Below are 13,462 nucleotides of genomic sequence, written 5' to 3'. Positions count from 1 at the left end.
AACAAAATAGTGGACTCCCAGTATCAGCACTGCCATGGATCCTTTTCACAGCATTTTGACTTGTCATAGTAACACACAAGCACACATGTAACCTTTAGTTGTGAGCCTATTCCTTGTCGGTGTGCCAGTTAACCTGTACAGTGAGCCGGCATACACAGTACAAATCCTGGAACTGATACAAATTGAATGCATATATAATATTATAACAACTGTGTTTCATAAGTCACAAAGTCTGTTATGGAAAAGGTGTGTTGTGGTTATTATTGATAATTAATCAAATATTTTATCCACGGTCCATTGACTGTTGATTCTATTTGTTCAGTGATTCATCTGATAAAACATGCTCACAAGAAAATTATATTAATTCACATGTGCATGTATTAACCACAACTGGCACAACATGTCTCAGGTTATCGTGAACAAATTCATTCCTCTGTGCTTGTCACTCCTCTATATTTGTTCCTTTATGCACAAAAGCTGAACCTATCTGGTTAAAGGTAGCCTTTGAGGTTGTGTGGGAGTCAGTCTGCATTTACAACAAGGAAATATTTTAATTAATTAAACTGTAAAATCAATTTTTACAGCTCTTGGAGCAGCAGCAATTCCAATTATGTTGATGTTGAGCCAAAAGGGATTTTAGGGTCTGAGAACACTGATAAAGCATTGATCTTATTTCTTTTTACTTCCCTGTTTATCAATTTCTCTATCCCGTGTGGGCTTCCCTCCTGCTTTTGGAATTCTGTTTCTGTTCACATCCATCTGTCTTGTTCTGTCTGGCTGCACAGGCCAGAGCTCTGGCCTTTTGTGTCTCTGTTGTGTGTTTTGCAGCTCACGCTTTGGAGCTTTTGACTGGGAGTTGTTGTCCAAACTGCGTTAATTATGAGGTATTTGCTTATATTTACTGATTGGCTCTTGTGTCCCTTTGTGCTATTATAATAATGAAAACGGGAGATCTGAAATTCTATCTGCTCCTCCTTCCTTGTCCTGTCTTCACTATCTGATGTGCCCTGCACTGTTATTCACTACGTCATTTGAGAGTTTCCATTGTTAGACATATTGTATAGTACCGTTTTCAAGGTTTGGCCTGGTGTTTAATCACTGTCTCTGTGTGGTTTGCATTCCTTGGTCTCAGGAGAAAAGGAAGGCATGCACTCTTGCCAATTTCCTTCTTGGCCAAGAAAAGCTAGCTATCAACACTACACACAAGGAGGGGATATTAATGATCTTCTAAGTTTGTTCCAATCCTTAACAACTAGAATTTCATTTGACCTAACTTAGAAAAGAGAACAAAAGAGAAAACATATAGTCCTGTCTGGGTTTTTCTCTTCTCACCTCACATTCATTTGTTGTACAAAATTTATCACATGAATGAGTGTGCTGCTGTCAGTATGATTAGATCAGCAACACATGAATCAGTATGTTAATATTAATCAGGCATTTGTAATCAGGTAGGGACTCGAGCAAAAAAGTAGATTTAAGACTGTCCATGATCCTGGAATATTTTGCCCTGATTATACCTTCACAAACATACAGAAATAAAAAAGAAGCTGGCAGGTGAGAATGGGTTCAGATGAGGTTCATGTAGGTCCCCTTGGGTAATGCCCCCCCCCCCCCTTAAAATTTATGGAACTTAAAGGATCTGCCACTGATGCCTTGGTGCCAGATGCCACAGTATACCTTCAGAGGTCTAATGGAGTCCATGTGTCGACAGGTCAAGGCTGTTTTGGTGGCAAAAGAGGGACTTACTCAAAATTATGCAGGTTGTTATAATGTTAGGGTCGATTAGTGTACATTGTATTACGGGCTGCTACAACAGTTGCATTGTTATCTTATGCAAGATTCACAACATTCTTGATGTGATTTTCTTGATAAACCAGTTCGTGCATAAAATGTGTTTGGCCAATAAAACCACCACACATTACAGCTTCAGTTTTAATAATAATGATAGTGAAGATATGAACTTCATAACAAAGCCACATTTTCTAATTGCTGCTGGTGGTTGAAAGCTGTATTTAAACCATAATTTGTTCATAGTAGAGAGGCTATATGAATCCAGTCCAAATGTTCAGCCACAGAAGATCAATATGAACAAATTATTACAGGACATTACAAGACACAATATAGGAAACCATCTGGAGAGACCACACTAGTCACAAAATTTAAAACAAAAGTGACAGGAACTGGGAGAAGTGGAGTGTGACAGGTCAGGAAAAACCCCAAAACAATATGAAAACAACTCAGCCACAAGGGGACGGGGGTTTCTACAGCACCCTCAGCACCCCTGAGGCTGTGTCTGAGAGCGACAGGGTAGATTTTACTCGGTGCATGATGCATCTCTCAACAGCGGTTAGTGAAACCTTTCCTCAGTACTCACAGTGAATTGCCATAGTGGCCTAAGTGTTAATCAATGCCTTTATTTGTAAATTTGAAAATTAGTTTTCAGAGGTGGACATGTGACTAATGGGTATGTTATGTGGCATGGGTGAGCACAGCACCTTAGTGTCCTCTGCAATAGTCCTGGCAATAGTTGATATTTTTGAAAGCAAAAATGTACTAATGTTTTAGTAGATTGTTTATTGAGACATTCCTAATTAGCTGGTGTCTTGCAGATGGATGCTAAAGTCATTACTAAGGTACCTCGCTAGTCGGCAGTAGTCATTTCTAAGGTGTTATAAGGGATGTTTCTAATGTCTGGTTTCCTTTATATGTTTAAATGGAAATCTAAACTGAGATCAGATGATTAGTCTAAAATAAGAAAACATAGCACAACACAATTTAATCTACAGGGTTATACAACACAGCAACAAAAACAACAAAAATTATTCAGTATATCATAAGAGCCATTAAACTGTTAATCACATTCTTCAGTAACATCTTAGACCAACATGTGAACATTATTAATGAATGCTCACTTTTTTATAAAACAGCATTTGACTACAAAGACAGTGTCAATTATGTCAGCAGCTAAGCCTAAACTTAAAGCCAATGAGGGGCTGCACAGAGAGGCTAATAACTGACATGCTCGCCACAGCGGTGGTGCCAGCTAATGAGAGTAGCAATGTTTAAAAGACTAGTTGACTAATCGTGCACATCCCTATTTGGGTGAGTTAACAGGTGGTCGCTACATGGTTATTAATTAGTTGCTATTGGGCTCCTTGGTTTTTAGATGTGTTAGTTTGTTGTTTATTAGTGTTTGCTCATGTCTTACTGGGAAGTAAAAATAGATTTCGAAGTGTTCGAGTGTTTTTCCTGTCTGTTCTGAATTTGAACAAACATGGTACATATAATTTTAGATTAATCATCCTTTAGAGTCATTGTGTTTTTAAGCTTTCACTGGTGTCAAAGTACTCCTGTGATAATGTGTCTTTACATGTTGGGTAAGTACAAATGACTGCTAATAGCTAATTCTGCAGACTTTATGATGCCAAAATGTAAACCAGGAGTATAGTTTCCTTGATGTCCACTTTGAAATTTCTTATAAATGAAGAGTTCTTGTATAGATTTGTAAATGGTTGTGTGTCAGGTGTTGTGTAAAATATTACGATTTTCTCATCATGTTGCATTGCCAGTAGACAACTTAATTGAAATGGCTGAATGTAAATGTAATGTAGTGTACTGTATAATAAAGAGTGATTCTGGGCAGACACAGTGCGTAGCTGAGATTACAGTAATAGACATTAAAGTTTAACTTGTGTCTTTGACTGTGAAACTTCAGTGTTGCTCAATGCTGTTACTCCAAACCCATTTAATTTCCCCATGATGAGGCCTTAAAAACGTTGTTGAACATATGAACATTTTCTACACATCAGAGATGCTTTTGTCGTATGCAATACATACAATCCACTTTTGTCGTATTGTATTGGTGACCTTTGTGACCATGTGTGTTTTCGGTTCTGTTTTCAACAGTACAGTATTTCGCGTTGTGATATCAAATGTTGAACTTCAGATAGCTCTCCGTGAAGGATGCTTCTCTTTTATAACTTATTCAGTTGCATTGTGTGCAAAAAACACAACTGTATCCAATTTTCTTTCTGACATTTGAGTGCCTCTTTATGATGTGATCCTCATCACAAGAGAGAATTTCAGTCTTTTTGCTCTCATTCCAGATTTCCTCTCTCTTTTTTGTCTCTGAGAATTTTGTCTTTAATCTGTCCCTTGTCTTTTCATCTTTTCTCATCTCTTTGCTCTTCTCTGTCTTGTTTCCCTCTTTTGCTACAACATCTTTGGCACTCAGCAAGAAAAACGTCGCCATCGGGAGAAAAGCAAGTTACTGTTGCTCTTTTGAAGCATCACACAGTTTACAGCATACGGGCACTGCTATGATCAGAGAGGAAGATGGTGGGGTGGTGATAGGATGGGGGGTGAACAGAAAGTGAGAGAGACAAGAGGAAGGAGATTGACATGGGGGGGGGGGGGGGGGGGCATCTAACATTGCTCAGAAACATAGATATGAAGAGACAATAAGGAAAAATTTCAAGAGAAATTGTATGTATTGCAGGAAAACTAAGGGAAAATGAGAGGAAATGAGATACCAGGAAAACAAATGAGAAACCCCTGGGCAAATGAAGAAAGAAGGAGATTATAGGTGATTAAAACTGAGCATGTATGAGAGGAAACATCTGAGGAGGAATCTATCTCCTCCAATTTTTCATCTCCTGTTCCCAGTGCTCAGGAGAAGCCTAACAGAAAACCCCATGACTGTACAGAACCTTCACTACTCCATACAAGATGAAAAAGGGCTTGAGAAGAAAGTAAGGAACAGGTGGTCCAGAGAGAAGAGGAGACTTAAGAGTAACGAGTGAGGACAAGGAAAGATGAGACTTCAGAAGATGAGAAGGTAGAAGAAAGTATTGGGAACAAATCAGTGGGAATGAGGATGGAGTTATGTATCTTGTGATGCAGATGCAGAACCCCAAATTGCTTCTGATCGCGGTTCCATTAGAGTGTGAGAGTTTGTGTGAATGGCTGAGCACAGAAATATTACTGAGTACTGGAAAAACTGTATTGCTCCTGATGAGCAGGTCTGCCACCGTGCAGTAATTTGTGTGTGAATGGGTGAGTAATGTGAGAAGAGAAAGAAAGGGAAAAGAAAAGGTAGGAGCAATGAAGATAAAGTGAAGAGGGGACACAAAGAGACGGAAGAGACTCAATGAGAAAGCAAAAAGAAAATTAACATCCAAACAGTGGTCTAACATTTTGGAGATACACCCTTACGTCATCTCTTCAAAAGACAACAAAAGTGAACTTGGTACAAACACAGAAGCTGAACTTAACAGAAACTTTGCTTGATCTGTTCACTGTGGTCACCTGCTAAATAAAAATGCTAATTGACTATACTTAAACAGTGCTTTTCTATTGTGACCAACCACTCAAAGTGCACCAATCTTAAATGCTCCTGGGACGGACATTTACCAAGCCCAAAAGATAGTCGCTATCCTTAAACTACTTTGTATTTTAAAACTGAATGGACACTTCTGATTAAGCATTAAGTACCAATGCGTTGGTTGCCCATGTTATTCACACTGCCCTCTGAGGAACCAGGTTAAAAAAACATCCACTGCTGCATGACAGTTGATGAGGGCAGCAGCTGTGGTGCAGTCCACAAGGGACAATAATGAGCCCTTTCCATTCTCAAAAACAAAATTGGACAAGCTAAAGGAAAGTGACATTTAAACTTTATCTTTAGTGTTTGCAACCATTAGTTTTTGGTTTCACAACAGAGAAGTCTTGTATGCCTGGTTAATCACCCCAGCTATGCTAACATGTAGCACAAAGCTGCTTCCTTTGACTTCCACCTCAGGACCATCACCTGGATTAGTCACAAAAGAGAGCTGAGATGTTGTAATGTTTTTCATGGGAAATCCACCTAAAACAGTAAAACTTTCATATACATATACCACATACCATATATGACACATCCTTACAAATTAAAGACAGGAGCACCATATAAACAACACAGCTACCTCAGAAAATATAATGACATTTTTCAAGAGTTCTGCCCTTTTCTTGCCTATCCTCTATCAGTGAATGGGAAAAATCTCAAGTTCCACTGCCAGTAATTAAATGTGTTTTCCCACAGGCTCTTGTGCAATCTTCCAAGCCTTCCAATCTCCTTTTAAATCCCTCTCCACCAATAATTAACTCTCTCCAAAAGTGAGAAAAAAAAATCTGTCTGTAACAAATCAATACTAGTGTTACTAAAACTGTCTTGTCTCCCAAATGTTTTGTTTGTTTTCAGGGCAAAATAGGTTATTTCATCTGGGGACCATTAACATACCAACAAACACCTGTGTACACCAGGACCAATGAATTTCTGTCACTTTCACCATCTGGCATCCCCTTTTTAATTAACCCCAGTACATGCTGGCAGGGATATAAAATGGTCACAGCAGGTGGGAAATGTGACATGAAAAATTAGGAAAAAAAAGAAAGTAAAGGTCTGGTGTGTGGGATTTAGTGATATCTTGGGGGTGTGTTTGCAGTTTGCCAGCAACTGAATACCCCTCGTCTCACCCTCTCCCACAGTGACCACCAAAAATACAAAAGGGCCTCAATAAGGTCTGTTTGTTTTGTCCATGGTAGGCCATGTAGAAACATGATGTTGCAACATGGCAGACTCCATGAAAGTAGTCCCGCTCCCTCAGGAGGCATACAAGGCTCCTTCTGAGGCAGCAAAAAGGTTTCCAAAGTCAACACTTTGTTCTTCATGTCAGGCATGCAAAGTCTTCCCTTTGTTTGTGTCTGTGTGTGATGTGCAAAGCCTTCTTTCCACAAAGTTCAAGCACTGAAACTACATGGTTAGGTTTACAAAAAGGTTAGTGACATTTGGTTTCGCAAACTACAGTCTCCTTGGTGAAGGTTGTTTGTGCGACCCACTACCTTGTAGACCATATCATGTTGTGTAGTCTCACGCTGATATGGACGTGCTTGTATTGGAGGTACCTTAAAGCCTGTTGCAAGGGCTTACCAAAGCTAGACATTTCTGAATTACTCTGTAACTGTACCACACTCCCTGTCATACACCAATCTAAAATAATTTACAATGAATGCAACAGGAGAGCAGTATTCAATTTCCAGATGTCATTAGCCCATACACTAGCTGTAGGCTCCATGGATGAGCCACAGTGGCCTTACATCTGTGACACTTGGTTAGAAGTGCTGAGATGAGATTAAATCTGTGGGCAGAGGATTTTTGAGGGCCTGTGAGTGAAAGTAATTCAGTTTGGAGAAGGTGACATGATGGCCTCCTTGACAAAACAAGCCTACAGTGGTAAGTGGGGCTTTCTTTTGAATGGAGTGCAGAGGTCAAAGGTTGTTAGAGATTTGAGGAGGCTGGAGGGGGAGGAGTTGAGATGATCAAGGACTGGACCATGACTTGTTCAGTTTTCAGAGGACCACAGCCCTTGATTTAAAAGCTCAGGGAGCAAATTCAAGGGGAGGCAAATCAGAGGAAGGTCAGTGACAAGACAACATACAGCATCGCCTTACTGAGGCTTAAAACCATCGACTGGGACAAGAGGCCAGAAAAAGAACCAATGGAGCGTCACGTTATTTACTGTAATTTATCTGTTGTTGCTCAGAGTGGAAACTCCTGTCCTTTTTTTGCCCTTCCTCCTGTCAGCAGCACTGGACTATACTGTCAGGCTGGATTTGCTCTATGTCATTCTCTCTTTCTCTCTGTTGTCCCTTTCCAGATTAATGTCCAATACCACTCTATATTCCCTCAGCCCTTTCTCTTTATTTCTGTGTCTTCTAGACATCTTATCTTTTTACCCCCATTCGTTCTCTTTTTGTTTTTCTCATAACTCATTCAGGTGAAGTATCAGCCCCCCTCCTGTGTTTTGTTGCCATTTTCTCAGTTTCTTTCTTCTTGTTACTTTTCGTTTCCTCACCTCTTACATGATTTCTCTATTTTGCTTTATGTCTTTTAGCTTCCAATCCAAGTTTTCTTTTTGATTAAGAGGGTTTTAAATAACTGGTACCTAAGAGATAAGATCATGCCTGTCACTTAAACACCAACCGAACCTACAACTTTAATTTCTTTTTATACTTAAAAAGATATACTTAGGATTTAATGTTGCCTCTGCAGTGTTGGAGGTGTGTGAAAAAATAGCCATCCTCTTCTGTGGTTTTCAGGTTAGAATGATTTGCTTTGTAAGAGGTGTTGAGATAGAACAGATGGTCTAAAATGTTAAACATTAGCAGGTATATAGTATAAGGTTTGTCTACACAGGAGGTTTCAGTGTTTCAGTTATGTTTTCCCATCATAACATGTAACGGGTTGAGTCTCACTCACACTAAATTCTAACTGCAACAAGTTAGTTTTCTTCAGCTTTTTTAGGCCTGTAACAATGGTGATTGCTTGTTTCACTTTGAGAACTACCAAAATGTCGATTATGCACTGCACCACCTCAGTACAGGCAGTAAGGTGCACTTAATCACTTACACCATTCAAAGGGGTTGCTACAGACACATATCGCCACCCTGAAGACAAAAGTATAAAATGACTCAACTACCTGAATGCAAATTGAAACATACTGTGTGTAAAAATGGATTGTCAAGAACAGTGAGATATGAATTTTTTTGTTTTTGTGGGTTTCATTGTGGACTGCCTTTATCATACAGTATGAATGTGCTCCATATTCCCCAGACACACCTTATTTATATGTACTCATTTTCATGTTCAGACTCCATTTGAATGTGAGACTGTATTGCTAGATGGAAAAGCTGCTTCACTCCGGCAGCCAGCAGAGTGTTGGCGACACAGAGGATAGGTGTGCCATCTCTTTGGGTACCTTGCAGTGGCCCCCTGTTATGATTGTGGCTGGTGTCCGCACTGGCTCTGACAGGCTGAAATTGATTGGTAAGTACGAGAAACCAATTGTCCCTCCAAGCCTCAGGGCATTGGGCTTCAGGGATTTAAAAACAGGCGATCACATAACCAGGCAATTAGACTGACTGGTCTTCAGTATTGCTGAAGCTGTTCACATCTTGCTACAAGTTCTGTTATGTTGTTCGGTGCCTCAAATAACATTGTACTCACTAAACAGCAACCACTTGAGTAGGTGAGGAAGATTACAGAGGAATACCCTGAGCTAATCACAATGGGTTCTGTCTGAATGACGCCTAACGCTGCTGTAGCCTGAACTTTTTTGTTTCTATGTGCAGTATTCAAGTTGCTGCTGCAGTAAGACATCAGAGCCACTCGCGTATTACAGCTGATATGACAATATGAGAAACTTTGGAAGACCATGAAAAAGGTTTATTTTTCCGCACCAACCCAGCACGTTATAAGATACATAATGGTAAAATATACAAACATTTGAAACCATCTTCATTACATAACAGTGCTGAAGATTTTAACACTGGTTGAACTTTGGTGTTCAGCTTTCAATTCTCTGTTCAACATTTTCAACAGTTTTTATGAGTGAGAATGAAAATTAATTCCAACAATAACATGTGCTTATTGTGTTGCTACTGTGAAAAAAAATTATTATTAAAGAATATGCTTATAACACAGTCACATTTCTGTGAGAAATAGTAGGAGACCAGCTTGTAAGTAGCCTAAATGTACTGGTGACCAAGAGGGTAATTGAAATCGGGGATTAAAAAGAGAGAGAATAGATAGAGAATAATAATACTTTAACATCCATTCGATGAAACTCTTGGGAAGCTAAAGACTGGATACATACCTTGTCCTTCTAATGCCTGTTGGGGTGAATCATACATTACACTCAGATCACATACTTCAGTATAAACCACAGTCATACATATCTTTTACTTCTGGCTGTTGGCCATTACATGCTGCCCCTCCATCCACCGGTACACAGTGGGTAACCCACAACCTCTTCATTCTGTTTCTATTTACTGTGCTGTGTCTCTCTCTGATGTATGTGTACTGCCCTGTGGATACACTGCAAGTAGCTCTTTCGTGTACACACTTATGTTCATCTCACCACCTTGCCTTTGCTACCGTGCACACATGCAGTAGGGGATGATGATGTTCTCTGTAATGTAAAACAGTGCCTCTGGGCTGCACATTCTTGATCATACAGCAAAGCTGGTGAGTTTGTGTGTGTGTGTGTGTCGATCAGCTGGCTAAATATATTTTACTTCCATCCTTTGTGGGGGGGACACTCAGCACACACTAGTGTCCTGTCCTGCTGCCCAAGGATTCAAGCTCATCCTTGAATTGTGTGTCAGGACCAGTGCAGATGTCTGCTGTGTATTTGAATCAGTCACAGCACACCGCTACTCAACATAGCTGAAAATCCCCTCTCACGGCCCACTGACAAAAACAGTCCATTTACACAGAAAGATCACAGCACCAGAGGCTGTGGAATGGCTGCTGTCTCTGCCTTTCATTTCAGGGTCCCCTAATAAAATAATGATGAGAGACGGCCTGTTCAGAAAACTATGAGGGGAATCATTATAAGATTAAGACAGCCATGTGGATTAAACACAATTCATCAAAGTCTCAAAGCATCTCATACAACTTATTTGATCATAAAATCAACAAATATTAATCAGTGGATGAATTGCATTAATTGGTTGTTTTCTCTTTGAAGAAGCCTTCATATCCCATTTTAGAAATGTGTCTATAAATTGACAGGAGTCGGCTTTACAGTAGTCTGTCACAGGTCCATTTTCATTATGATCGTATCTCAGAGATGCCATTTTTAACTAATTTTACCTGGGTCATTTGTATCTCCATTTTACAAGAGGTGAAAGAGGCCCGAATCGTCACACGCAGTGTAAGAATAACTGATGGTGGACTCAGCCTAAAATTACAGACATGCTGTAGTAACTGACTGACTGACTTTAGCCGCCCCCCTCTGAAGACTAATCCCTTCCCAACAGGCCTGTGGTGTAAACTATGGCTTCCAAATTTCGGTGTTTTTCTGCATTATAATGATAGGTAAACTGAAGTTTGTCACTGTCTGTGCCACACCTCACTGCAGCGCTCTGATCCCTATAGGATGGGAAAAACGTCATTTTTTTGTAGATTAATACAATCAATTCTTGTAATGATTGTTGAAACTAGTGTTAGTAGTAGTTATGTATTCATACTGTACAAGCTACAGCAAAACTAATATATATTGCACAAGATATTTAATCTAGCAATAAAAACATATGTTGTCTATTTTCTCAATTATTATACATAAACAAAAATATATATATATATATATATATATATATATATATATATATATATATAAATTTCTTGAAACATCTGAGATTTTTGACACAACTAGAACTTAGCCACAAAAACTGACAATTTTACATCACATTTGTCAAAGCTAGGAGCAGGTTCCTCTTTGCTTCAAGTCTTAGTGCTAAGCTAATCGCTTCCTGGTGTCATCTTTGTACCTAATCCTGCAATAACTCATTTTTCAATATAATAATATTGCAGTAAATTTAATGTGCTGTAAAATCATTGATTAATGGAGGTGTGATGACAAGAACCAAACAAAATGCATTCATAAATGACCTTGTCTGGCTAGAGAAGAAGATCACTGCCAAGTGTAAGTGAGGAGATGGAGCCAGGAGAAGAGAGAGAGAGAGAGAGATGAACTTTATTGATCCCACTGTGGGGAAATTCACTTGTCATGGCAGCTCACCAGAACAGAAGAGAGTGCAAAAAGCAAAAGTGTGAAAAACAGTTTCAAAAATAGAAAGAGTTATAAGTTAACAGTTAGTAGTAGTAGTAAAGTAGTTAAAAATAAAGACCAGAAGCAGGGAAACTGCTAGGTTGGCTCTGTTCAAAATTAAAAATATACCTGTGACAAGCTGTTGTCTATGGGGCATTTAGACAAAAGAAGTCACTGCTCCCAGGTGGTGTTCACCACAACACTAAAACTACACATTGTCTCTCTTACTCTTGTCCATATGTGCTGAACAAACAGGCATATTTTTAACTTTGGAGAGAGCCAAGCCAGCAATTTTCCTAAGCTAGAGACAAAATGGAAGGATGACAGGGTAAACTGTGATCTTCATTGGTCTTATTTGTGGGTCTTGACACAAACAACCAGTGCCAGCCCTCATGATTAGTACACACACACACACACACACAAACACACACACAGGGCCAAAAATCCTGCCCAACCAAGGCCAATTAAGCTGTGTTTCTCTTTTGGCCTTAACTAAATGATTCTGCACACAATTTCAACTGAAAACAACCACCTTCTCTCTTTCCCTATCTGCGTGTGTGTGTGTGTGTGTGCGTGTGTCTATGTCTATTACTCTATGACAGGGACGGATGGACATGTGTGTAGCTCAGCAAAGACTGATAGCACTAAATACACATGCATGCACACATACACACAAACACCAATCTAATGCTTGCTAGGGAGGGCATAATATGTTCATCTTTTTAATTCTGACTGGGTAAAGATGGTGTGTGTGTGTGTGTGTGTGGGGGGGGGGGTCATTTAATTGAAGCCTACATTACTTTTGAGAAGGAGAAGGGCCACTGAACACTCCATAAATATAGAGGGAGAAAGTCATATTCCCTGCTACATGAATACTGAGAAGAGAAATAAAATAGTGTGGTGGAGTGGTATGAATGAGAGAGGTTACAAAATGACAGAGGGAGGGAAAGAGAGAGAGAAAGGCTTATGTAGCAGCACATAAATCCAGAGCAATTCAGAGCTGGGGCATGACTATAAAAAGCCAGAGACCAAACTATAGCCAGGGACCCTCGTTAGGACCTTGGCTGACCTTACAGTGAAAGGGGCCATGGTGATGATGGGATTTATTGGAGCACCTTAATAAACCAGTTGGGCATTGGGCATACTGTGTCATCCTGAGCATAAAAACAGCAGTCAGAATGTTGGGGACCAGGATTGCGACATATCTGGTTTATTTAGAATTGAGAAAGAAAATGAATTAAAAGGTGAATGTTCTTTCTTGTTATCTGAAATATGAGCTGGTAAAAAAAAAAAGAATGTAACTTACAAGGTCCACTTAAAGAGCTTATTTTATTCCTAAAACATGGGGAAAAACATCATGGCTGTTGACAGTATTTTCTGATTTATGGAGTGAGAAAGGAAGCAATAATTTTGAACCTGGCTTTATCCAATGTATGCAACTTGGCCCACAGACAATGATAGTTAATGTATCATTTGCATATTTTTTACATTTTGAAAATGTATTCATATAAAAATATATACAAAACATTATTGTCTCCCTGTAATCAACTGAGGAAGTTTCATTTAGATTTTAAATTTGACCTTTTTTACCAACAATAATGTCTGGCCCAACTAACTCGGTTATCTGTTACTTACTTAGTTAAAAGTTTAGGTGGTGCATATTATTGGTATTACTTAGAAAGCTGAAAACAACAGAAAAACAGAATACATATTTGGCTTTACAAGACAAAATTTCTCATATGGGTGTTCATGTGAAAAAACATCAGACCTTTCCCCTCGTATGCAACCAGTTTTTTATCTCCAGATCTATG

This window comes from Scatophagus argus, chromosome 12 (genome assembly GCF_020382885.2).
Source record: "Scatophagus argus isolate fScaArg1 chromosome 12, fScaArg1.pri, whole genome shotgun sequence".
In the NCBI taxonomy this organism is placed as follows: Eukaryota; Metazoa; Chordata; class Actinopteri; family Scatophagidae; genus Scatophagus; species Scatophagus argus.
This window is presented reverse-complemented; position numbering follows the sequence as displayed.